The sequence below is a fragment of the Lynx canadensis genome, chromosome C1 (assembly GCF_007474595.2).
Source record: "Lynx canadensis isolate LIC74 chromosome C1, mLynCan4.pri.v2, whole genome shotgun sequence".
Taxonomy (NCBI): domain Eukaryota; kingdom Metazoa; phylum Chordata; class Mammalia; order Carnivora; family Felidae; genus Lynx; species Lynx canadensis.
In genome coordinates this window covers 168,508,150-168,533,654 of record NC_044310.1, presented here as the reverse complement: position 1 = coordinate 168,533,654, position 25,505 = coordinate 168,508,150, and the positions used below count along the sequence as shown (strand labels likewise).

The 25,505-nt window shown below is 37.6% G+C and overlaps 2 long non-coding RNA genes across 2 annotated transcripts in view; one reads left to right on the top strand and one right to left on the bottom strand.

Annotated features, from left to right (window-relative positions):
* The window catches only part of LOC115520271, a 46,229-nt gene extending 38,950 nt beyond the window's left edge, over positions 1 to 7,279 (top strand). The window contains exon 4 of the long non-coding RNA XR_003970741.2: positions 6,916 to 7,279. This is a non-coding gene — a long non-coding RNA (uncharacterized LOC115520271). The remainder of the gene's footprint in view (positions 1 to 6,915) is intronic.
* The window catches only part of LOC116738279, a 162,311-nt gene extending 143,674 nt beyond the window's left edge, over positions 1 to 18,637 (bottom strand). Inside the window, exon 1 of the long non-coding RNA XR_004344023.1 lies at positions 18,573 to 18,637. This is a non-coding gene — a long non-coding RNA (uncharacterized LOC116738279). The remainder of the gene's footprint in view (positions 1 to 18,572) is intronic.
* Positions 18,638 to 25,505: the final 6,868 nt, after the last annotated feature.

Genomic DNA, 25,505 nt, shown 5'->3' with positions numbered 1-25,505 from the left:
AATAGAAGGATTTTTCTTACAGTAGACTACAATTAATAAATGCAGAATGAATGATAGAATTCAAAAATCACCATTTGTCAACCATCACAATAATTCAGTCAAGAAACATGAATAAATGTTAAAACAAGGGGAGTGAAAGTTTGATAAGAAATGAGATATTTGCACGGTTTCAAATTATCTCCATACAAATAGTGATTAAGTTATGAAGGGAAATGAGTAACTTTACAACGGAGAAACCTAACAAACATAACCTTAACCAACAGATCAAAGTTCCATCACCAGTACTGAGATAAATAAAGTGAAGCAGCGGGCTATGTAATATCCTGGAACAGGGTACAAAAAACATAACATCCCTTCTGTAATATTCACACCACAATTGCAAAATCTAAATCTAATATTGAGGAAACTGGAAACATACTTAAACTGAAGAACAGTCTACAAAATAGCTGACCAGTGTCTGGGTTACAAAAGCAAGGAAACACTAAGGAACTGTGCCAGACAGAAACTTTAAGAATCACAGCATTGCAATGTCACATTATCCTAAACTGGATCCTTTTGAGACAATGGGTGAAACTTCAATAGGTTCTGTGGATTAAATGGTAGTAATGTATCAGTGTTAATTTCTTGACTTTGATGGTGGTACTGTGGCAATGCGGAAGAATATCCTTATTAATCGACATTATACACTAAACTATTTGGGGGTGATGTGGCAACTTGGTGTCACCTTACTCTCAGAAAAGTTCTTTGTATTGGACTTGTCACTTCTCAGTAAAACTGATGTTATTTCAAAATAAACTTATATACACATTTGTGTGTGTGTGCGCGTGCACACACATTACACACACAGGAAATACGTGAAAGTCAATTTTCAACCAGTCTTTTTTTTCTCTCACAAATTTTTTCACTTAACATGTGCAAAATGTGTAACTTTCTCTCTATAGTAGAAAACCAGCATTAATTTTTGTCATTTGCTAAGGATGTTTTCAGTTCTGAAGCAAAGCTTTATCCACAAAAGAATCCCATACAAGTAACACTAATGTAGAAATATACGGATATTCTTACTCTTTTATCTGGCATCTACTTTTCCATATGGCACAAATGGGCATTTCTTCCATTTGAGCAGGGAAGGACAGCTGCTGAAAACTGAGGGGAAGCTCCACAGTGCGAGAAAAAGAGGAATTTTCCTAAGGACAAAACTGCTAATTGGCTCTGGAGGTCATGCATAATGATCAAATAGAAAGAGAGCCCCCCCAAATGTGCTTTAAAATGATGGGTAAGCCAAAACACTGCAGAAAAGAGCTATCTGCATGGATTTTGTTTTTGCCAATAAGAACCTTCTAAATGACACTAACATTTAAAATCAAAGGGCCCATATTCATATTCTTGCCATTTTCTCTTAAACTGACTTCACTTGAGCTTTGGCCAGAACGATTTTACCCAAATTGCTGTTTCTAAGACCACCAAGGACCCCCATATTGCCATACACACTAGTTATGTTCATTTTCTTCTCACTTATTCTGTCAGCAAAATTTTACAGTAGTGATCACCTCTTCCTCCTTTCTTCACCTTGCTTTCATGTCAACACTAATCTTCCAAACTCACATCTGTGGAATGATGTGCAATCTTGGAATACCCCAGAGGAGGGACCTTAGACATCTTCTCTATTCATATATTGCTTAAGTGATCTCATCCATCCTCTTAATGCAATCTATAGCTCTTAATGCAATCTATTGAGGCTGGACCCCTCCCCTGGTTCCAAATTCCAACTAAGAAATTGTCCACTTAATACCTACTAAATATTGAATAGAGGTAACATGTCTACACTCCTGACTCTCCCTTCTAAGAGCTGCTTTTCTGTCTTCTTATCTCTATTAATGGCAAATCCACCTTGCTAGCTGATCAGAACAGAAACTCTTGGAGCCATTCTTGACTTTCTTTCATACCCATATCAAATCTAATGCAAACCCTGTCAGCTCCAGCTTCAAAATATATTCAGAATCCCACTGCATTTGACCACCTTCACTGTCACCTTCCTGGTTCAAGCCACCTTCGTTTTGCCAAGAATACTAAAATGGTCTTTTAAGTAGTCTCACTGCTTTATCCTTTGCCCCTGTAGTCTATTTTCAACACAGAAGCCAAAATGATCCTTTAAAATTCATCATATTATATTATTGTTCTGGTGAAAGCCTTCCAATGGCATCTTATTTCAAAGAGTAAAAGCCAAAGTACTTACAATGCTGTATAAAGTCCACACCATCTACCATTCTGTACTTTTTTTCTTTAACTTCACCTTATAGTTCCTTCCACTTGGTCACTCTACTCTAGCCCCTCTGACCTCCTTGCTGCCTCTAGAATATTCCTGGCATGCGCCAACCTCAGAGCATGTGCTGTTTCCTCTAGTAGGAAAGCTCTTGCCCAGATATTTACATGGAGACCTCCCTTTCGTCTTGTCATCTTTTCAGTGAGGCCTTCCCTGGTTACTCTACCTAGAATTACCACTCTTCCCATTTCAATCCACTCCAGGCTCTCAAATTCCCCTTTCCTGCTATATTTTCTTAATAGATATGCATAGACAATGCCTAACATTGTCTATCTAATATGCTATATAATACCTTTGTTTTGTTTCATGTTTATCTCCCTGCTAAAATATAAAACACAAACATATTTTTTCTCATCTTTTAGTTTACTGCACACATTTCTAGTACTAAATGCCTGGCACAGGGTACTCCCTTCATAAATATATCTTTTAATTATTTTTAAGTTTATTTATTTTACACAGAGAGAGAGAGAGCAATCAGGGGAGGGACAGAAAGAGAGGGAGAAAGAGAGAATCCCAAGCAGGCTCTGTACTGCCATCGCAGTGCCTGATGTGGGGCTTGAACTCACTAACCATGAGATCATGACCTGAACCGAAATCCAGAGTCAGGTGCTTAACCAACTGAGCCACCCAGGCGTCCCTCTGTAAGTATTTATGAATGGATGAAACTTCATGGGAAAACAATAAAGTAGGTCACCCAGCAGCTAGAACTTGATGGACAATGTGGTAAGGTAGGAAAGAGAGAAAATAGAAACCACACCCTTATATAGCATAGATACCAACCTCAACTTGGCAGTAAGGTCAGCCTGCCAAACTATAGCTGTTTGAAATCTTCTTGGGCAATGAGGTATCTCAGCATGAATAAGAATTACACCCTAGTTACTTCTGATCTCATCAGTGCAATGTAGTATGTACTGAAAGGAAGAAAGGGCCAAGGACTTAGATCACAGACTTTGACAAACTAGTGTCTACACAGAATTTCAAATATTAAAAGTTAAAATAATCAGCACAAAGGCTGATGTTAGTTTAATAACTGTGCTTTTAGCAATTCTAAATATCACAGGAGAGTGGGACTGGTCATTAGCTGATTTTAGCTACTTAAGATTTGGCAAATCACAGAATCTTGACAATTTATATATATATATATATATATATATATATATATATATATATATATATGAATAGTATTTTTAATATTAGAACCTCTTGGGAGAATGAGAGCAGTGCTTTTGAACCTACACAGAATACAATCTCATCTCTCAGACATGTCCCTGGTCCTTTATAGACGCTGTATAGATTCCTTATGTATATTTGCAAAAGGTTGTCTGGCAGCAGGACTGAGCAACTTAAAGCTCATGCTATGAATGTTTAAGTATTAGTTTTGTGACCTTGAGGGAATAATATAATCTTTCTTAACTTTATTCCCATCTATAATATGAGAATAATAAAGATAACGTCTTCACTGGGTTGTGAAAATTAAATGAGATATTGTGGCCTATTACATAAATGTTAACTACTACAGTCACTAGCACATATAGTAGATATAAATACAGAAAGAATATAATGATTAGGACTCACCTAGGTAAGTAAATACGACATAATTTGTGTTTGTAGGATATGTCCTAAAAATATTTTTTGCTCCTTTCTTGCACTCTCTCATTCTTTCTGCTTTGAATGTCCTTCTCATATGGCCAGTATTCACATATTTATTCTACCCTCTGATTTTAATCGTCAGGATCTCATAAATGAAAATCTAAAAAGTCTAATTTTTTTTTCCCAAAGTAATAGCTCTTAAAGAGGTTATCCTCTAATTGCAGGATTTGACCAATCTAAAAGCAAGTAGCAGTGATAGTCTTTCTAGTATCAGGAAATCACAACAAATGTGATTTCAACTCAATCAGTTTCTTCATTTGAATACCTGCTATGTGACGGGCAGCATCAAGTGCCGGGGATACAGTAGTAAGCAGAGATATGTTTCAGACCCCCCAAAGTTTACAACCTAGTAGAGAAAGACATAAAACATGTAAATAAATAAATAATTACAGAATATAAGTGCAAGATGATTAAGTTCCATGAAGATAACAGGCAAGGCACTATGATAGAAAACCAGAGTACTTAGATGAAAAGTTAGTGGATGGGAATGCAAGCTGGTGCAGCCACTCTGGAAAACAGTATGGAGGTTCCTCAAAAAACTAAAAATAGAACCTACCCTACGACCCAGCAATTGCACTACTAGGCATTTATCCACAGGATACAGGTGTGCTGTTTCGAAGGGACACATGCACCCCCATGTTTCTAACAGCACTATCAACAATAGCCAAAGTATGGAAAGAGCCCAAATGTCCATCGATGGATGACTGGAAAAAGAAGATGTGGTGTGTGTATACATGTATATATATACACACACACATACATACATACATACAATACATACAATGGAGTATTACTCGGCAATCAAAAAGAATGAAATCTTGCCATTTGCAACTACATGGATGGAACTAGAGGGTATTATTCTAAGTGAAATTAGTCAGAGGAAGACAATTATCATATGACTTCACTCATATGAGGACTTTAAGAGACAAAACAGATGACCATAAGGGAAGGGAAGCAAAAATAATATAAAAACAGGGAGAGGGACAAAACAGAAGAAACTCATAAATATGGAGAACAAACTGAGGGTTACTGGATGCGTTGTGGGAGGGGGCATGGGCTAAATGGGTAAGGAGCACTAAGGAATCTACTCCTGAAATGATTGTTGCACTATATGCTAACTAATTTGGATGTAAATTTTAAAAAATTAAAAAACAAATTAAAAACAAAACAAAAAACAAAGCAAAAACAAAAACAAAAAGTTAGTGGAAGCTTGACTTCAGAGGTATTATTATTTAGGTCAAGACGTGGAAAATGAGAGAACATCAGTCATACCACAAAACAAAGGGAAAAACATTCCACGTGGTGGTAAGTCTCTAAAGTAGGAAAGAGTTTGGAGTTTTCTAGAAAGTAGAGTTGCCAGTGTGACTCAAGCCTAGTTAAGAAGGATGTGGGGGCACCTGGGTGACTCAGTTAGTTAACAGTCTGACTCCTGGTTTTGGCTCAGGTCATGATCTCATGATTCGTGGGTTTGAGCCCTGCATTGGGCTCCATGCTGCCAGTTCTGAGCCTGCCTGGAATTCTCTCTCTCTCTCTCTCTCTCTCTCTTTCTTCCCCTCCCCTATTTGTATGCTCACTCTCTCTCAAAATAGATGAAACTTTAAGAAAAAAAGAAGCATGTGAAGAGTTCAAGGTAATGTTGGACAAATCTCTTATATCTTGTAGGACATTATAGGGTGTTTGGATTTTTATTTTATGTGCAATGAGAAGGATTTTTTTTAAATATGATTTGACTTGGTTTACAGTTTTAAAAGTTCACAAAACTTCTATATAATAAATGATTATGATGGGATAAAGAGGAAGCAAAGGAAGGAATAGGGAGACTAGTTAGGAGACTGTTATGGTAATCTCAATGAAAGATGTCTGTACCCTCAACTAGGATGACAGAGGTAGGGATGAAGAGAAATGAATATACATTTAAGATATACTATGGAGGTATAATCTATGATTTGCTGAAGGATTGGGTATTGGTCATGAAGAGGAAGGAGAAGTCAAGAACGATTTTCAGATTTAAGTTTGAGCAACTTGTGTTTGCTGGTATCACATACTGAGGGGAAAAGCAGCGTTAAGAGTTTAAGACAACTGTGAATCATCCAAGTAGACAGATCAAGAAGCTAGCTAGACAAGGCTTCCACATGCAACCAAAATGAAGTTGGAACAACACAATAACCAATTATGAAATATCTTTTCCGAGACATTTGATATGAGCTGAGTCTTAATATGATCTCATTTAAATCCCTGAGAAAGTTCCCACGAGGTGGCACAGGGAAAGGGAACATGGCAGATGCCCTGTGTTGAGTAGATAGAGCTAACTGTATAGGAAAATCAAGAAGGCTAGAGTTCATAGGACAGAAAACTGGAGAAAAGAGAGCTGCACTAAGAGAGAACTCTGGAAATCTACAGAGAACTCCTTTAAGTGTTCAGGAGAGCACTGACCATTACATGCATTTGAAGAAACTACTTGAGCACTGAGAAGGAACAACCTGGAAGGATGGGAGGGAATAAAACTTAGAGTTTTCATGGGCTGGGAACAGTCCTGTACACAAAAGCCAGACTATAATTGATGGGGCATTAGGTAAGTACTCAGAAGATCTTGCTACAGTAATGATCATTGCTCTAAACACTGCTCTGATACCACCTAATAAATCTTTAAAGATTTAAGAGAATCAAATGGTTTCCAAATGACATAAAGGCATCCAAAAACAAAGCTCAGGATTATAATAATAAAAAAAAATCTAACAGGAGCAAGGTAAAATTTACAATGCCTGGCATCAATTCAAAAATTACAAGACATGCAAAGCACCAGAAAAATATGACCCATTATAGGGGAAAAAAATGAATCAAAGCCAATCAATGAAACTGACCTAGAAATTACACAGATTTTAGAATTAGCATTCTAGAATATTAATTATTATAAAATTGTTTTCCATATTTTCAAAAACTCAAAGATCAAGACATAATAAAAGACAACATTTCTGAAGATGAAAATGACAATGTCTGAGATGAAAACTACACTGAATTGTATGAACGGCAGATTAGTCATTGTGGAAGAAAAGACTTAATGAACTTAAAGATATGGCAATCAATCGAAATTATCAAAATGAAAGAATGAGAAAAAAAGAACTGTAAAATAAACATAGCTTCACTGAGATCATTCTAAAATTCATAAGGAAATGAAAAGACCTAGAATACCCAAAATATGTTTGGGGGGAAAAGCTATAAGAGTAACACTACCTTATCCAAAGGATACAAAGGATACAATTGTACTACTAGGTATTTATCCAAAGGATACAAAAATGCTGATTCGAAGAGGCACATGCACCCCAGTGTTCATAGCAGCACTATTGACAATAGTCAAAGTATGGGAAGAGCCCAAATATCCATTGACTGATGAATGGATAAAGAAGATGTCATGTATATATAGATGTGTACATACATACATGTGTATACATACATATATATACACACAATGGAAAACTACTTGGCAATCAAAAAGAATGAAATCTGGCCATTTGCAACAATGTGGATGGAACTAGAGTGTATTATGCTAAGCAAAATAAGTCAGAGAAAGACAAATATCATATGATTTCATTCATATGTGGAATTTAAGATACAAAATAGATAAACATAGGGGAAGGGAAGCAAAAATAAGATAAAAACAGAGAGGGAGACAAACCATGAGAGACTCCTAAATACACAGAACAAATTTATGGTTGCTGGTGGGTGTCGGGTTGGGGGAAAGGCAAGGGGCATTAAGGAGGACACTGGTTGGGATGAGCATTGGGTGTTATATGTAAATGATGAATCACTAAATTCTATTCCTGAAAAATAAATAAATAATAAATAAATAAATAAATAAATAAATAAATAAATAAATAAATAAAATTTGATTTAAAAAAAAAAAGAGTAACACTACCTGATTTCAGTATAAGCTACATTAATGAAAGTCATGTGGTACTGGCATGAAAACACACATATAGATCAATGAAACAGAAAAGAGTTCAGAAAAAGACCTACATCTATATAAACAACTGTGTTTGCTTTTGTTTTTGTATTTTGTTTTTGGCAAAGGTGAAAAGGCATCTCAATTGAGAAAGAATAGTCTTTCCAAAAGCAGTTTTGGAACAACTGGATACCATATGCAGAAAAATGAAGTTTGATCCATACCTCATACCAAAAAATACTATTGATAATTAATTCAAAATGGGCCTTATATTTAAGTGTAGAACATAGCATTATAAAAATTCTGAAAGCAAATACAGGAGAAAATTGTTATGACTCTGGTTTAGGCAAATATTTTTAAAATGCGACACCAAAAATGTGATAACAGAAAACAAAAGATCAGTCAATTGTACTTTATCAAAACTAAAGACATTGCCTCTTTGAAAGGTGCTGCTAAGAGAATAAAAAGACAAGCCACAGACTGGGAAAAAGCATTTGCAAATCATATGTCTGGTAAAAGACTTGTATCTCAGTAAGACACATCCCAATTAAAAAATAGGCAAATACTTTGAACAGATACTGTACCAAAAAATGATATGCATGTAGGAAATAAACACAGAAAAGAAACTCAACATTACATGTTATTAGGGAAATGCAAATTAAAACTACAATGAGATAACAGTACACACCTATTAGAACTAAAATTAAAATTCTGACCATAACAAGTGTTGACAAGTCTAAGGAATAGCTAGAGCTCTCCTACCCTGGTGGTGAGAATAACAAAGGCGCAACGACATTAGAAAACAATTCGGCAGCTTCCCCCAGTTTTTAACATATGCCTACCATGTGATCCAGCCAGTCCATTCCTCAATATTACCCAAGATAAATTAAAACATATATCCATACAAAGCCCTACACAAATATTTATAGCCACTTTATGTGTAATAGCCAAAAATTGGAAGCAACTCAAATGCCCATCAGCAGGTGAATGGATAAATGAATTATAGTGTATTCATACAATGGAATACCAGTACGGTGGAATGCTACTTCTCAGCGATAAGAAGGAATGAACTATTGATAAATGCAACAACATGGGTGAATCACAGAATAGTTAGCATGAGCAAAGAAAAGCCAGACCCCCCCCCCAAAAAAAAGGTAAAAACATTATTTCAAATAGCTGTTTAACCTTTTTGAGTTATATTTTGTCATTGTAAAGCTACAGCCCTGAAACCCTTTAAGTACGAAAGAAACTTTCCATTCATTATATCAAATCTTTCCATTTATAGGGGCGCCTGGGTGGCGCAGTCAGTTAAGCGTCCGACTTCAGCCAGGTCACGATCTCGCGGTCCGTGAGTTCGAGCCCCGCGTCGGGCTCTGGGCTGATGGCTCAGAGCCTGGAGCCTGTTTCCGATTCTGTGTCTCCCTCTCTCTCTGCCCCTCCCCCGTTCATGCTCTGTCTCTCTCTGTCCCAAAAAATAAATAAATGTTGAAAAAAAAATTTAAAAAAAAAAAAAATAAATTAATTAAAAAAAAATCTTTCCATTTATATACAATTCTAGAATATGTAAACTAACGCACGGCGACAAAACAGCATTTTGGTTGCCTAGAGACTAGTGAGGGGGCGGGAAAAATGAAAGGAATTAGAAAAAGTATGAGGGAGCTTTTGGAGGTATCATTAAGTTCACTCTTGTTTGTGGTGATGGTTTCACAGGCAAATACATATGTCAAAACTTACTACATTTTACATTTTAAATATGGGCCATTTATTTTATGTGAATTATTTCTCGATTAAGCTGTTAAGTGGAAAAGGAAATGCAGGAGGATGAGGAAGAAAAGGAGTTAGAGAAGCATGTTTGCTGCAGATCTAAATGTGGTACTCACTAGTGTGTGGAAGGTACCTAGGAGGAATGAATGAGGCCACCTAGGGAGAGAGGACTCAGAAAAGAGATGGGAACCTGGGATTCTGCTTTAAGAGACACCAAAATTTAGATGATTAGGAGAAAGAGGTTCATGACAAACTCTTTGGTCTTCTAACGTTGTTTAAATCCAACCAGTATCAAGTTTGAAGTATCTCATCATCATTGTTTTCACTACAGGCTGAACCAGTAGGAATACAGATTTATGTAAGATAATTTATAACTTAGCAATTACTGTGTCCTTTTATACATGTTCCTTTTCATCAGTCCTTAGCATTTCACACAGTTATTCATCTTAACTTATAGAAGTTGTCTTTTGTTTTGTCCCCAATGTTAACTATTTTCAAAAGTGCCACTCAAAACTCTCCACTATAGAGAAAATATTTTCTTATATTTCTATGATACATGCTAGCATATTCTGAAGATAAAATGCATTCTAAATTAATGTTAAACTAAGTGTTTTACTTGCCAAGTATCATCAACAGAGTATTGATACAATGTAGTCACAGAAATGCAGGTGTGAACATTGTCATTTTAATGTTTTTAAGCATTTATTCACTTTGGAAAGAGTGTGAGTGGGGAAGGGGCAGAGAGAGAGAGAGGGAGACACAAGATCTGAAGCAGGCTCCAGGCTCTGAGCTGTCAGCACAGACATAGCCCGACACGGGGTTCGAATTCATGGACCACAAGATCATGACCAGAGCCAAAGTCAGCCGCTTAACCGACTGAGCCGCCCAGGCAGCCGGTGAACACTGTTGTTTGAATTGATACTCATGAGATATGTGTGTGTCCAAAATCAAGCTCATCAGAGTTCAAAAATAAGTAAAATTTGTGTCTAAGCTTAATATAATTTATTCCAAGCGACTCTTTAAATTAACTTTGTCCATTCTATGTCTATTTTGTTATATTAAAGTGATAGCCCTGAAACCTTCTAGATACCACAGGAACCTTTTAGATGAAATCCTCAGAAGTGGATCAGAACTGGAGTTTTTATTTCCAGAAACAAAATATGAAGGGCACCTCTTCCCTCAATCTTCTCTCTAGCTCAGACTACCGGCTCTGCTTCTTCCTGCCCATTATCAGGTATTTCTGCAGGTGCTGTTCGTGCTCCCCGGCTTCACTTCTGTTCCTCTCAGCCAGTCACTCTTCCGAAACTGCTCTCTCAACACCCCCATAAAGTCCCAGGTACCAGCTTCCCTGAGCTCGCTCCTGTCCCCCGTCACTGAGCTTTTGCTGCAACCCTTGACACGGGAGATGTCTGCCGTCTTCTCCCAACCCCCTTTTCCTACTGCCGGGTTTCCACCCTTCTTACTTAGCTGGCTATTACTTTTCAGTGTCTGAGCTTTTCCTTCTCAGCTCTCATTTTGAATTGGCCTGCTTCTATTTTCTACCCTTTTCTTTCTCTTCCCTCTTCCTGGACAATCTTATCCCCATCCCTCCAGCTTCATAAACTATGTGCAGTTCTGCAAAAGAAAGACAACTCTCCCTTTTGGAGCCAAAACATCTCTGCCTGCCTCAGTTTCTTGGCTAATTTGTACTGGATCCGGAAGATGCAGACCAAGACACTATGTTATTTTTAATGGCTCAGAAGTCATGTCCATTCCACAAGAAGCAAGTCTATTAACAAGGAAAACACTTTGCTCTCACTATCCGAAAGTAGAGTGCTGCCATGAAAACTTTTGTAAGCCAGAATGGAGAAAAGCAAAAATGCCATTACCGTTAATTTACATGGAAAAGATGTTGAGCATTCCTAGACCTCAAAAATAACCTCTCTCAGGCTTTTCTGATACCTTAGGAAATCTTAAATGGAAGCACAAAATACACCTAGATGAAGCACAGATACTCTCAGACACAGTTCAAAGCTATGGCGGCTCGATGCTGAGATACTGGGCGTGGTTCCTGGGAAAGAGCTTGGTGGGGCCTGCTCTCATTGCTGGGGTGCACACAGCCTCTATCACTGCGAAACAAACACTGCTATTTTTGGTTTTTGGCTTTTCTAAAAGCAAAAGTTCTCTTCATATTTCTCTCAGTGAAAACAGGTACCAGTATAGGTCTCAAGTGAAAGCAAAGCGGCACAAACAGACATTCAAAATGAGGGGGATACCTGTAACTGTGTCCTAATAATATGTAAAGTGACAGCCAATCAGTTCCGATATCTAACACATTTACTTGAGAGGTTGCTTTCAGGAAAACAAGCAAAAACAAACTTATGGTTATCGCTTACTGAGCAGTATATAAAACTTGTGGGGAAAAGCTCTAGAAAATGAAATACAAGAAAGATTCTGAACTTCCCACTTGGCCTAGAGCCAGGGCTCATTCTACATGAATCATATAGACATCCTGTCTAGTTGAAAGTAAACAAAAGTAAATTAAGATATAATTTGCAACCAGAACATACACCATTATGCCGAAGCCCAGAGAAGCTCTATTCCTCATATCTGGGACTCTTCAGCATCCTAGATGGAGCCGACTTTATGCACAGACTTTCGCAGTATCACCCGCCCTGGACAAAGCCCAGATGTATCTACAGTGAGGTCCATTTTATTGGTTGAGAAACCCGGAGGATTTGGAAAGGCTTTATTCATGTAGATGACATTAATGGAAGAATATGTCTCATTGTCACAGAAGCATTTTGCTAAACAAAATGATTCACTGAAGAAATTCTTCAACAAAATCATAGTTTATGGATAATAAAACATATATAATTTGTATCTATGTGTTCATAATCATGTAAAATTAGCCTGTATGATTTTTTCATTTTTAGGAACATTTTCTTTGCATGTTCTAAATAAAATTTTAGTGCTTCTAGCTGCCATTATCTGAAATTATATATCGACCTCAATCTTTCAATTTTCATCAGAATATTCATGTTTGCATGTGGTAAAGAAAAAAGTGTCTGTGTGTGTGTGTGTGTGTGTGTGTGTGTGTGTGTATATAGGAAGAATATAAAACAGAATGGAATTAAGAGATGGTAGAGAAATTAAGCATTTATTCAAATTAATTTTGCAATAAGATAAATAATGTGTGGGTCATAAAATATTAAAAGTTTTACTCCACACAGCAAATTTTAGTTATGAAGTTTTTAAATTCTTAAAGATCTCCATATTCACAGGTAAAAATGCTTGCATATTGCTCATTATGTTTCCAGCAATACGCCTATTTTTATTTTTTTAGTTTCATGATTTTCATACCTGAATCACATTAAGACATTTAGTGAGCTTTCCAAATTAAATTATGTTTAAACATATTTCTCAGCACTTCCTATTATTTAGAGAGTAGCAGATAACATCAGTACATGTGTATAGTTAAAAGAAAGACATTCTGTTTGTTATTCTTTGGTGACCCTTTACTGAAATGAATTATATTCATGTAGTTTTAACATGAGAACAGAAAATTATAAATCTTAGAAGAGACTAGAAGTATGGAGTAGATAGGTCAATGACATTTATAAAGAACATTATCTTAAACAGCTGTCCATTAATATGCTTCTGAGCATGTTGCTTGACAGACACATTTATAATACAGAGAAGAGTCTGCTAAGGCTTTTATTTCAATTACTGTAAAGATTCTCCAGGGTGACTCTAGGTGTTCAGGATGAAAGGCCATTGTAGTTAGTCAATACATCTTCTGCTACTAATTTTCTCTACTATTTTCTCTACTAATAAGATTGAGGTATATTATTTAATTGTTTTAAGTTCCAAGACCTTAAAAAGGGTGAAGATGTTAGACTTTACAATTAAGCAAAACCCTAAGGTACTGGAGGGTTCTCTCTATAGAAACCTGTCTTGTCAAGAGTCATTGAGCTGAAGTCTAATGTCTATACTGACGCTTGTCAGAACATGACTGGAAGGACTGCCACATGTTAATACTGAAAGTAAGCTTCTCAGCTCATCAACACATGTAAACTTCCCCAAAATTCTGAAAGCATGGGCTTTCAGCATGGCTTCCCTATTTAAGAAATCTAGCTCATTAATTTTAAAAAGGACACTGCAAAGCGCCCCCCCCCAACTCCTCCCTACCTCCACCTTTTCAGAGGAATTCATTTAAAGCAACAAAAGGTAAAAGGTCAATCATGAGACCACAGGAAGAGCAGCAGCCTGACTTACCCCTCTTTATATACTGCAGATTTCCTCCAACGTTGCTTAAAAAAAAAAAAAAGTGAAAGAGTATTTCCATTTTTTTTAAGTTTTTGACATATTTCTTTTGAGCTTTGCCAGTTCACACAATCAAGACTTCTGTCCTAAACAAGTGATTGTCAAAGCCCAGTATTTGTAGTGAAAGAAAACAATTACTAATACCAGCAATTTGTTGCTGGTTGATGATTATTAAGAACGCATGTTTGAAATTCAGAATTCTTACATGGTGTTAGTCTATCACCCACCCTATGTCTCCTTTTCATATTATGCACATTTGTTTTTGAGAAAAGGAAAAGAGTTTGGTTTTATAAATATGTTCATGGAAGAAATTGCTTAAGAAACCTACAGCTCAGAAAAAAATTCTTAGAATTTCCCCCCACCCCCAACTTCAGGATTTAAACGTCTTTTTCTCCTCTCAGAAAAATAATTTTTGAACTAACTTAAAAATGTCCAAATGGTTTGTGGCATGTGTTGGCTCAGTTTCTTTGTATTAGCATAATTTTTAATGTTCTTCTCAAGTTATACCACTGATGTCCATCTTTTTTTTTTTTTTTTTTATTTTTTAGAGAGAGGGGCGCCTGGGTGGCTCAGTCGGTTAAGCTCCTGAGAGAGTGTGCAAGTAACAGGAGAGGGGGAAAAGGAGAGAGAGAGAATCTTAAACAGGCTCTACACTCATCCTGAAGCCCAACATGGGGCTCAATCCCACAATCCTGGGATCATGACCTGAGCCGATTTCAAGAGTCAGTCACTCAACCGACTGAGCCACCCAGGCATCCCCTTTGATGGTCATCTTTAGAACAGTCATAAGCCAGAAACCCTGTAAAGATAGGACAAGTAGCACACTTCTATTGTAGCAAAACCATTTGTGTCTTCTAAAATGAGTCACTATGAAATTTTATCTTTCCTTCAGGGAGCCTAAGTTTAGAATTAGTATCCCTAAATTATCCTATTTAAAGTGAAGACAAATGGGTAACTGAAAACTGCCATCCAGTGTCTGTGAAAATAGGACATAATCCCACCCTTAGAGCTGGTAGGAAATACAACCAAGACTAATGAATATAAAGCTCAGATGACTGAAAGCCAGGATAAAATGGATATATTCATTCTTACCTGAAAATACGTTTTTTCCTGGTCATGAATTGTATTGTTAATGATTCAAACCGTATATTCTGCCTCCGCTTTCTTGCATTTCTAAGACAATGGGACTTTATTTTCAGAATGTATACCATTTCTAACTCGATGTTTTTCCCCCCAAATTTCTGAGAGTTCCATAGAGTTCTTTTTATGTATGCAAACATGTTACCATTAATCACTGTTGTCAGCCTCCCAGGTGTACCTCCCTGGCTCAGGAGCCTTAAGGTCCCTAGTGAACCATAAAAGGCCCAAGCAGTCAAGAATCAATTTCATAGTGTTTCTTCAGAACTCCCCAAAGATGATGGGTAACAGCCACAGACCATCAAGGACTCATTGCATGAAAAACAAACGTAAAGTACATAGTAAAAGACAAGTATCTTTTTCAGAGAATGCAAGGAGATTTTAAGTGGTAGACAAAGGCAAGACTTCAGTATGCTTCCTGGAACCTCTAGCAGAATATCAACACTGACTTGCAAAGGAGAGTCTTTAACTGGGGCGAAATCAGCCAGCAGGAGTCAGAGGCTGACACTGTCAAGATGGGGGTGGGGAAGGATGCCGTGAGGCATACCCACCAGTGCACACGAAGCTGTATCTCACACTGGCAATTTTTTAGTTGCCTTTCAGCCATCTTTCAACCTTCTGACTCCCTTTCCACACCCTGCTCAACCATCATCCTGCACACTCTTCCCCAGATAACCAACCGTTACAATCTGGCAAGCTATTTCTGTACCCATTCTCATGAAATCGTGGATAGATAGAAGCTGTGGTCACTGCTTAGGGTCCTGTCATATACACATTTCTGCATCTGCACTTCTTCCTTAATCCATTTTGGAAACCCTTCAATGATATCAATCTAATGCATTCTTCTCCATAGTTGGGTAAGACTTCATGTTATATCTCTCGATTCATCTGAGCATTCTCTTACCAATGGGCATATTCCTGCTGTTTATTTGTTCATCTGCTACTATCCAAAATTCATTCGGGCAGCAGGTGTTTATTAGATGCCCTCTAGCACTTAGTGACTTCTAGGAATGGAGCAGTGAACAAAGTCCTCACCCTCACAGAATACCCATTCTAGAGAGGGGACAGACAACAATTTATCCTGCAACATAATGTTGTACTTTTCTAAAGCTAAATAAGGAGATAGAAGTTAGAGAAAGTTACTTATTACTTTAAATGCGGTGGTCAGGATGGCCTCTCTGAGGGGCTAACTGATCAGAGACCTGAAAGGTTTGAGGGAGCAGGCCAGGGACAGTGTCAAGAGAAGAGCAATCAGGTAGACGAGAGTGACTGGGAACGGATGGCAGCGCATTGTGACTGCTGTGTGATGAGGCACCAGGATGGAGGCAGACAAAGGGGTCAGCAAGATATCCTGCCAGGGGCCCGGATGCTGTGGGGTGTGGCAGGCTGTGGTAGGCAGTTTAGAAAATACCACAATAAACGTCACAGATCTCGCTAGATTGGCTTCCAAAAAAGCTGTCACAATTCACATTTCTACAGGCCTTCTAGGAGTGTATTTTTCCCTGAAACCAGGTGCAATTTTCTACCTTTTAATAATCTGATGTGTGTAAAGTGATATTTTATTGTTACTTTAATTTTCATCTCCCTGTCTCCCGGGGGAGTTGAGCATTCACTTACTTCTTTCTGTCTACTTGATAAAAACACAAGAGCACTTGCTGTGTGACAAGCCCTGCTGTTAACAATTCATATGAATTATCTCATATAACAACCCAGTGTGGTAGAAACCATTACTTTACAGTCATGGAAACTAAGGCAGATGGCAGTTAAGCATCTTATCTAAGATCACATACTTAGGTAGCAGTGGATTAAGAATTTAAATGTCGGCATTTAGGCTCTAGAATCTACACAGCTTTTTGCCACCCATTTGAGTTTGCCATTGATTAAAATCCACACATAACCTACAAAGTATCAGGAGAAAAAAATCTTTGCATATAAAATCTATACACATGCAAACTATTCTTGTTAGTTTATCAGGACTGTCAACCCAAAGAGAGGTCTAGATATCAGATCTACCAGTGAGAAATAGGACAGTGTTGCTGTGAAAAACAAAATCATCTCAGGTTGGGAAAAAAAAAAAGAAATTCTGGTGTAATCTCAGGTCCAATGGCCTCTACAATAGTTGCCAGAGCCAGACCTGGAGACTTCAAATTGGCACAGAGAGAGCACCAAACTATTGGATGGGATAGGCTGCTAAGAGGCCCAACATGTATCACACAAGAAATAACGGTCTAGGTTGGAAGGAAGTGGTCTCTTAAATATGTCAAAATGCCAACTTTCAACTGTAATTATAATAAAATAGTTTAGGTCAATAAAAATGTGTACAATGTGTAAAAATCAAAATTAAAAGGACGTTTTAAAATTATCATTGTTCAATCTTTTCTCAAAACATCTGGTCTTATTTCTTAATTGATACATCTTAGTTGATCAACCTTACATTCTGTGAGGGAGGAAAGGGGAAAAGTGGAAACAGCCTGAAAAAATCACAAAAGCCCTAAAGCTCAATGGGTGGCAAAGTCTTGAAGAACACGAACCACAAGTACGTGTCAAGTCTATGTTGCTTTTTCATGGCAAGGCAGGTTTAAGGATCCCTTAATAATCTAACACAATATAGGAAAAAAACTGCTTCAAACACTGAAACCTATAGAATTTGTAGATGATGATAAAACACTCATTTAAAGAGGTCATGTACTGGAGTCCCTGGGTGGCTCAGTCGGTTAAGCGTCTGACTTCGGCTCAGGTCATGATCCCACGGCTCATGAGTTCAAGCCCTGCATCAGGCTCTGTGCTGACAACTCAGAGCCTGGAGCCTGCTTCCAATTCTGTCTCCCTCTCTCTCTTCCCCTCCCCCACTCACACTTTGTCTTTCTCTCTCTCAAAATAAACATTAAGAAAAATAAATAAAAGAGCCATAAACCCCATGTTCACCAAAAGGAAAGTAAGAAAAATCTTAGACATGATACTGAATCCACCCCAAGTTTACAGCCCCTGATGGGGGAGAAAAGAGGAGGCCTGATGAACAACAGGCCTTTTCCTTTGTGGGTTATACTAATTTAAGTTTTAATCTGCACTTTGGGTTTAAAGATAGACTTTTAGAATGAAACAGCAAGAAGAAATTCTTCTTAAAAGCCAAGGAATTAATAAAACTTCAGTTATATTTTCTAGCCATCATCTGTCTTTTAAAATTCCAATAATCTCCCATCAAAAAATAAAGCATTTCCTCTTGTCTAGACAACATAACCTGCTTCCTTCTCAGGGCATTTGGGACCCCAGACTCTGTCCCATTTCACTCACGCTGTCTATGGCACCACAAAAACAGGGCCGTAAGTCCCTTCCACGCCCCAGATAGGGAACCCTGCGAAGCAGTGCTTCCTTCCTAGCATTCTTGCCCCAATGCCTTTATCAGATTCTGTTTTGAAAAGCATTTGTTCCTGTTCTGTTTTGTTTTTTTTAACTTACCTTCTGAAGTTTCATCCCTGTGACACCTGACAGTGGCTTTGGGTGTAGGCTAACTCGAAAAGAGAAAGCAACAAGTAGTGGTTAGGGAGGTGGCTTTCTGTGGAGCAGACAGATTGAGCAATCTAACACAGAACGTGCCAAGTTCAGGTCAGCCGCCAAAGAGTAAAACTGAAAAGTCAACGGTAGTGTAACATCAGGTGGCTACACGTTTTCACTACATCCACACTGAGAGTAGTGAAGCATTCTGGCTGCATAATTTTAATTACAGACTTCTGCTTTTTAAAAATATTTCTTCCAGCTTACAAAGATTTTTATAACTGTATTCTTGAGAAAGGGAAGCCTTCTTCCTGTAAGCTATATTATCCAGGAACCATGATATGCATCTCTTAGAATGCATCGCTACTGCATCTTCTAAGTACCTTCAGGCAAGGATCCGTCTTGTGTTTCTTCACATTCCTCATGATACTGGCACAGTGTGTTCGCAGGAGGTGAAGGTGTGCATGTACATGTTGTTTGCTTGTTGGTTCATCCACTCATCCATTTATTCGTTCATCTAATTTATTAGCCATACACATACTAAACTTCTCCTCTTTGTGTCTTGAGGCCATGACCACAAATAAAACATAGTTCCTGCCTTCAACGAGGTCATAAAATCTAGCTGGGGAAAGAAAACTGAGCAAGTAACTGTGACTATCGTGCGAGAGATAGGATAATAAAAGTGTATACAGAATACATTGGGCCCCAAGTGGGGAGATGGGCAATCTAACTGGAGTGAAAAACTTGATCAAAGGAGATTTTTAAAAAAATTTTTAATGTTTATTTATTTTTGAGAGAGAGAGAGAGAGAGAGAGAGAGAGAGAGAAAATGAATGGGGGAGGAGCAGAAAGAGAGGAGACACAGAATCCGAAGCAGGCTCCAGGCTCCGAGCTGTCAGCACAGAGCCGACACGGGGCTCGAGCTCATGGACCGCGAGATCATGACCTGAGCTGAGGTTGGACGCTCAACTGACTGAACCACCCAGGCGCCCGATTAAACGAGATTTTTAACCACTGGTGAGACTATTGTGTGGGCATTTTCCGTGCAAGGATATGCTTTCCCCACTGGAGGCCCCTAGTGTATGTACAGATCCAGAGGCACAAAATAGCTTAGCATGTTTTGAGAACTGCAGACAGCTCTATACTGATAGAGTACAGAGAATCCCGACCACGGATGACATGGAGACATCAACAAGATGACGTTTTAATGTCAGGAGGCATTTCTCTCATAACAAAAATAAATGGCAAGCGTACCCATGTAACACTTATGAAATATTTTAAAGATCGATCATTTTAAAGAAAATTGTGAACCAAATGTATCAAGGTGCTTTCAATAATATAGCCCATGCCAAAAAAAAAAAAAAAAAAAAAAAGATGTTGGCAGATTTTTACAATGGTGAATGTTCTAAATGCTACCTCATGAAATACATTTTAAAATTCTAATCCCTTTTGGAGAAACTATATCCACTTTATTTTCATTTAGCATAATGACTTAGACCTAATAGAAAATCACAGTAGCTTTAATAGTATCTGGCACATGGTAGGCACTCAATAAATAGATGTTAATGGAAGGACCACATACAGCTGCATTTGGCAAATAAAGAAATGCTTTGTGTACTGACCCTGGCTCTCCAGCTTGTACCTGCCACTGCTTCTTTGATACGTAGTCTTTTTCCCTTGGGACCCCTAGAGTAGCATTCTCTTGGTCTCTTTCTGGTCCCTCCTCCTAGCCAACATTTCCTCTATTCCACAGAGAGCTTGAGATACTTGAAAATGTGGTCTCTAGGTGTGTCCGGGACAGTTTGAAGGATACAGTCATCGTGCTATTGACCTTGGACATGCAAACCAAAGGAGCAGAGCAGCCATTATTGCCATCAGTGGCAACTGAAAATGTGCAAATCTAAAAGCGGAAAGCAAGAGCTCCAGGAAGCAGATAACCCATTTACTTTGTGCTCTGCTCTCTACCGTTTGGGTTCACGTGGCTAGGGGGCAGGGTGGTAAGGACACTGAAAAAAGTGCAGGAGAGAGAAGAGAGTCATTCATGAACAGAAGGCAGTCTAAGGTAGACATGTAAATTCTCAGGCCAGACCCAGATACCATTTCAAACTACAGAAGTGCCCACTCTTGGACCCTCCTGCCCTACTTAGCTCACCACGTCTTGGCATGCTGCCAATCACTCCCCATCCTCTTTAGAACCTCTTTTCTCTGACTCCTTTCATCCCTTTGTTCAGAAACCACTCCACTACTTTCGTTTCACCAAAATGGATCACTAATAAACTATGAGCTGGATGGGATTTTGGAGACCACCCAACACAAACCCCTCATTTCACATTTGAAGAATGGAAAAGACATCCAAAAGCAGGAAAGGTCTAGCTTCTCCTTGAAAATGGTGTTTCTGGTGTGTAGAGTTGAACCTCTGTTTCCTGACAACCTCCCCCCACCTCCACCAAATTCAGGCATTTCACCATCACCAGGTGATCACTGCTCCTACCAGCTTGGTAGTGAATGATTATGGCTTTAATATAGGTACCACAAACTACATCTAGACTCTGTCCTCGTAACCCTTTCCAACAAATCATCAATTCGTGTTAGGTCCTTTTTTTCCCCCATGCTCTGTGCTTCTGTTCCATTTTCAGTGGCTCAAATACTTTTTGTTCCAGCCTCAGTTGTCCTGCCCTTTTACGAATCAATCTATCTCAATGTCACCACAGTTCTCCATCCTTCTTCCAAACTCATAGCACCTCTCGTCTGAACTTTATTTTGGAGGCATGTGTTTACTTTCTTGATTAAGCTCTTGAATTGCTATTTGGTTTACTTGTACATTTTGTTCTTGCCTAGAAAATAATCATCTTGAAAGCAGAAACCATATTTTATTTGTTTCCGTATTTAGCCAGCAGCTAGGATTACGCTATGCACAGGATTTAAGAAATATTCGCACAATGAGTAGACCCTAACAAAATGGATGCTTTAATGAAAGAAGGTTGCAATGAAAATAAACATTTCTTAGCACATAGATTTCAAACACCCTGTAAATCCTGCTATATAGCTAACTTGCACCATACCAAGAAGAAAAATGGGCCAAGCAAAGGTGTGACGATTCTTTAGCCCTAACCTGTGTTTGTGAATTAAAGGAAGAGGAGGATATGCCTAACTTGGTGATCTCTGAAGTGCTACCTGGCTCTTAAATTCTAAGTGCTACACAGCGAAGGAAACAATCAGCAAAACTAAAAGGCAACCGATGGAATGGGAGAAGATATTTGCAAATGACGTATCAGATAAAGGGCTAGTATCCAAAATCTATAAAGAACTTATCAAACTCAACGCCCAAAAAACAAGTCTTCCAGTGAAGAAATGGGCAGAAGACATGAATAGACATTTTTCCAAAGAAGACATCCGGATGGCTAGCAGACAAATGAAAAGATGCTCAACATCATTCATCATCAGGGAAATGCAAATCAAAACCACAACGAGATACCACCTCACACCTGTCAGAATGGCTAACATGAACAACTCAGGCAACAACAGATATTGGTGAGGATGCAGAGAAAGAGGATCTCTTTTGCATTGTTGGTGGGAATGCAAGCTGGTGCAGCCACTCTGGAAAACAGTATGGAGGTTCCTCAAGAAAATTAAAAATAGAACTACCCTATGACTCAGCAATTGCATTACTAGTTATTTATCCAAAGGATACAAAAGTGCTGATTCCAAGGGGCACATGCACCCCAAAGTTTATACCAGCACTATCAACAATAGCCAAAGTATGGAAAGAGTACAAATGTTCACTGAGTGATGAATGGATAAAAAAGATGTGGTGTATGTGTGTATATGTGTGTGTGTATAATGTATATATACATATATATATATATACACATATATATATATACACACATACATACACACACACACACACACACACACACACACACAATGGAATATTACTCGACAATCAAAAATGAAATCTTGCCATTTGCAACATGCGTGGAACTAGAGTGTATTATGCTAAGTAAAATAAGTCAGTGAGAGAAAGACAAATATATGATTTCACTCATATGCGGAATTTAAGAAACAAAACAGATGAACATAGGGGAAGGGAAGCAAGAATAAGATAAAAACAGAGAGGGAGACAAACCATAAGAGACTCTTAAATACAGAGGACAAACAGGGTTGCTGGAGGCGTGTTGGGTGGGGGGATGGGCTAAATGGGTGATGGGCATTAAGGAGGACACTTGCTGGGATGAGCACTGGGTCCTATATGTAAGTGATGAATCACTCAATTCTATTCCTGAAATCATTATGACAGTATATGTTAACTAACTTGGATTTAAATGAAATAAATAAAAATTTAAAAATTTAAAAAATAAAATAAAAATATAGTTTTAAACACTAATCACTAGCAGGAACTAAGAAGATGTTATAAATTACAATTGTGTATTTTTCTATTTAGAAATTCAGCATCACCTGCTAAAGAGTGGAAAGAGAGCTGTTCTGATTTCTCCTGATAAATCTGAATATCATATTACATAACGGCAATATGTATAGTTTTAATAAAATAGTTCTGTTTTACCAGTTAATTTAGCATTTGTGGTTGGAAGGGAGTCAAAACACAGAGCGGCACTGTATCCCAGGGTCATACATATGAATGTGAAGCAGTAATGTGTTCTCAAGGTCAGAGGAAAATGAGCCTATAAACTACAAGAGTTTTGGAAGTTACCAAATAAAAAATTAACTCATAAAAAATCTTTTTGTATTCATAAAATATGACTGTTACCCACCAGTGGCAGAATATGCTTTGATAGAATATTGGTCTCAGAAGGCAAAGCACTTTTGGGATTTCAATCTCTCTACCTTTAAGTTGAATATCCAATCTCACATGGTGCGAGATGTAAACAATTTATCTGACTAAAATAGTGAGAGTTATATTTTCTTGGTGAGCCTTACCTTCGCCTTAGTGTTCAAAGCAGCATTCTGTCTCCTTTCTCTTCTCTACAGCAAATGTGAATAATCTCTCCAGGCTTCAGGAATGTTCCTGAGGGTTATACACACATTGACAGTCCTCATGATAATGACTATCTTTTATTTCTTCTAGTAGAGGCCTATTTGAAGTAGGTGCTCATTTTGCAGATTACAATAAAGGAGCTTGAGATACTACAAAAGTCTATGTTATTCTTAATGAATTTATAACACTGGTAGGTTCAGAACACTGCAAAAGATGCTTGTGGGGATTATATTCTTCTGTCCTCTAAAGAAAGTAATAATATACCTAAATTTGATTAAATCAATTTCATTTTTAGCAGGATTTATATTTAATTTACAAAGATATGCTTGCAGAAACTTCCATTCAAATAGGTACTTTATGTAATTAGTTTTGACAAAAACTATTTTAAAATGTTCTACTGTAGAATGTGAGAATATAGTTTGAGAAAATATAGTCATCATAACGAAACACTTTTTGGGTAATTTTGAACATAAAAATAAGTATTTTGGAAAATGTATAATAGAATAAAGAGGCAACCCTAAGTTTCATTGTCTGGTTGGACTGTATGTTAGTTATCACATATAATATTAAACCAAATTTCACAGTTGAAAATTTTGTTATTACTTCTCTTTTCCTTTGTCATTAAAAAAAACATTTTGTGCACTTAAATGAAATAAATGAATTAAAATCATAGCTGTCCCATAAAAAAAGATTCTAAGTGCTACAATCTATGCTAATAGTTGGGATATGGAATAGTTAGATTTACAACATTCTTCAAAGTGTTTTCCTAGAATCACACTGAAAATTCAAGCAAGCAGCCTCATTCTTTAGCCTCTTCCTTGATGAACCTCTGTCTTGTTCCTGAGAAAATATGGGAGGATGTGATCTAAACTATGGGTTTTGGTTTGTTTGTTTGTTTGTTTTATGTCAAGACGGGAGGTCAAGATGCAAGTATGTTATGGGAAATTACCTCGGAACTCAGAATGTTTTTCCTTTCCTTAACAATACATAGAAAGTAGAGCCTAAAACATAATTAGTTTAATTAATTCTATAGTTGAAATATAGGTAAAATAAATTTTACTATTTAGACCGAGAACAAAAGCTACTGCCATTTCAATTTTATATATGGAAATCTGCATATAAAATTCTAGAATACCAAATTACAAATAGGCATTTGGAACAAAATCTGTTCATATATTAAAGAATGTTTGCAGCTACATTTTATCCAGTAAAATCAATGCTCTTGAACTTTTTTTTTTAATTGAATGTGGCTATACATTTGAGTGTATCTATAGTCTTTCCTTAATTGGCCCCATAAGAAAGGAAAGAACTTACCATCTCATCACTTTGCAATTTCCTTGCAATATGTTTTTACTTCCTTAGGAAGAAATGAACTACCATATAGCACTTAATACATGCTACCTCTCAGGACAAATTTCACTTCTCTGCATGAAAATTTTAAACCGTATTCAATTTAAGCTTTAGTTATGTATATTCATTTTGAATTGAAGCAACACTTGTCCACTTAGTTCAGTTTAAACTAAATTACCTTAAGGTGCCTGGTGGCCCGGTTGGTTAAGCGTCCAACTCGGTTTCAGCTCAGGTTATGATCTCACAGTTCAGGAGTTCAACCCCCCCCATCGGGCTCCATGCTAACAGTGTGGGGCTGCTTGGCATTGTCCCTCTCTCTCTGCCCCTCCCAGGTGCACACACCCTCTCTCTCTCTTTCTCTAAACAAACAAACAAACAAACAAACAAACTTTAAATTACCTCAACTGGAAACGCATAATATTTTTAATAGTTGAATATCTTGCTCTTAGCCAGAATCACATCTTATCTGAAAAGGTGGCTGGTATATATCCTATACACAGCTGTATGTGAAAGTACAACAGAGGTTTTCTTTTAATTCAACCAACTGTCAAG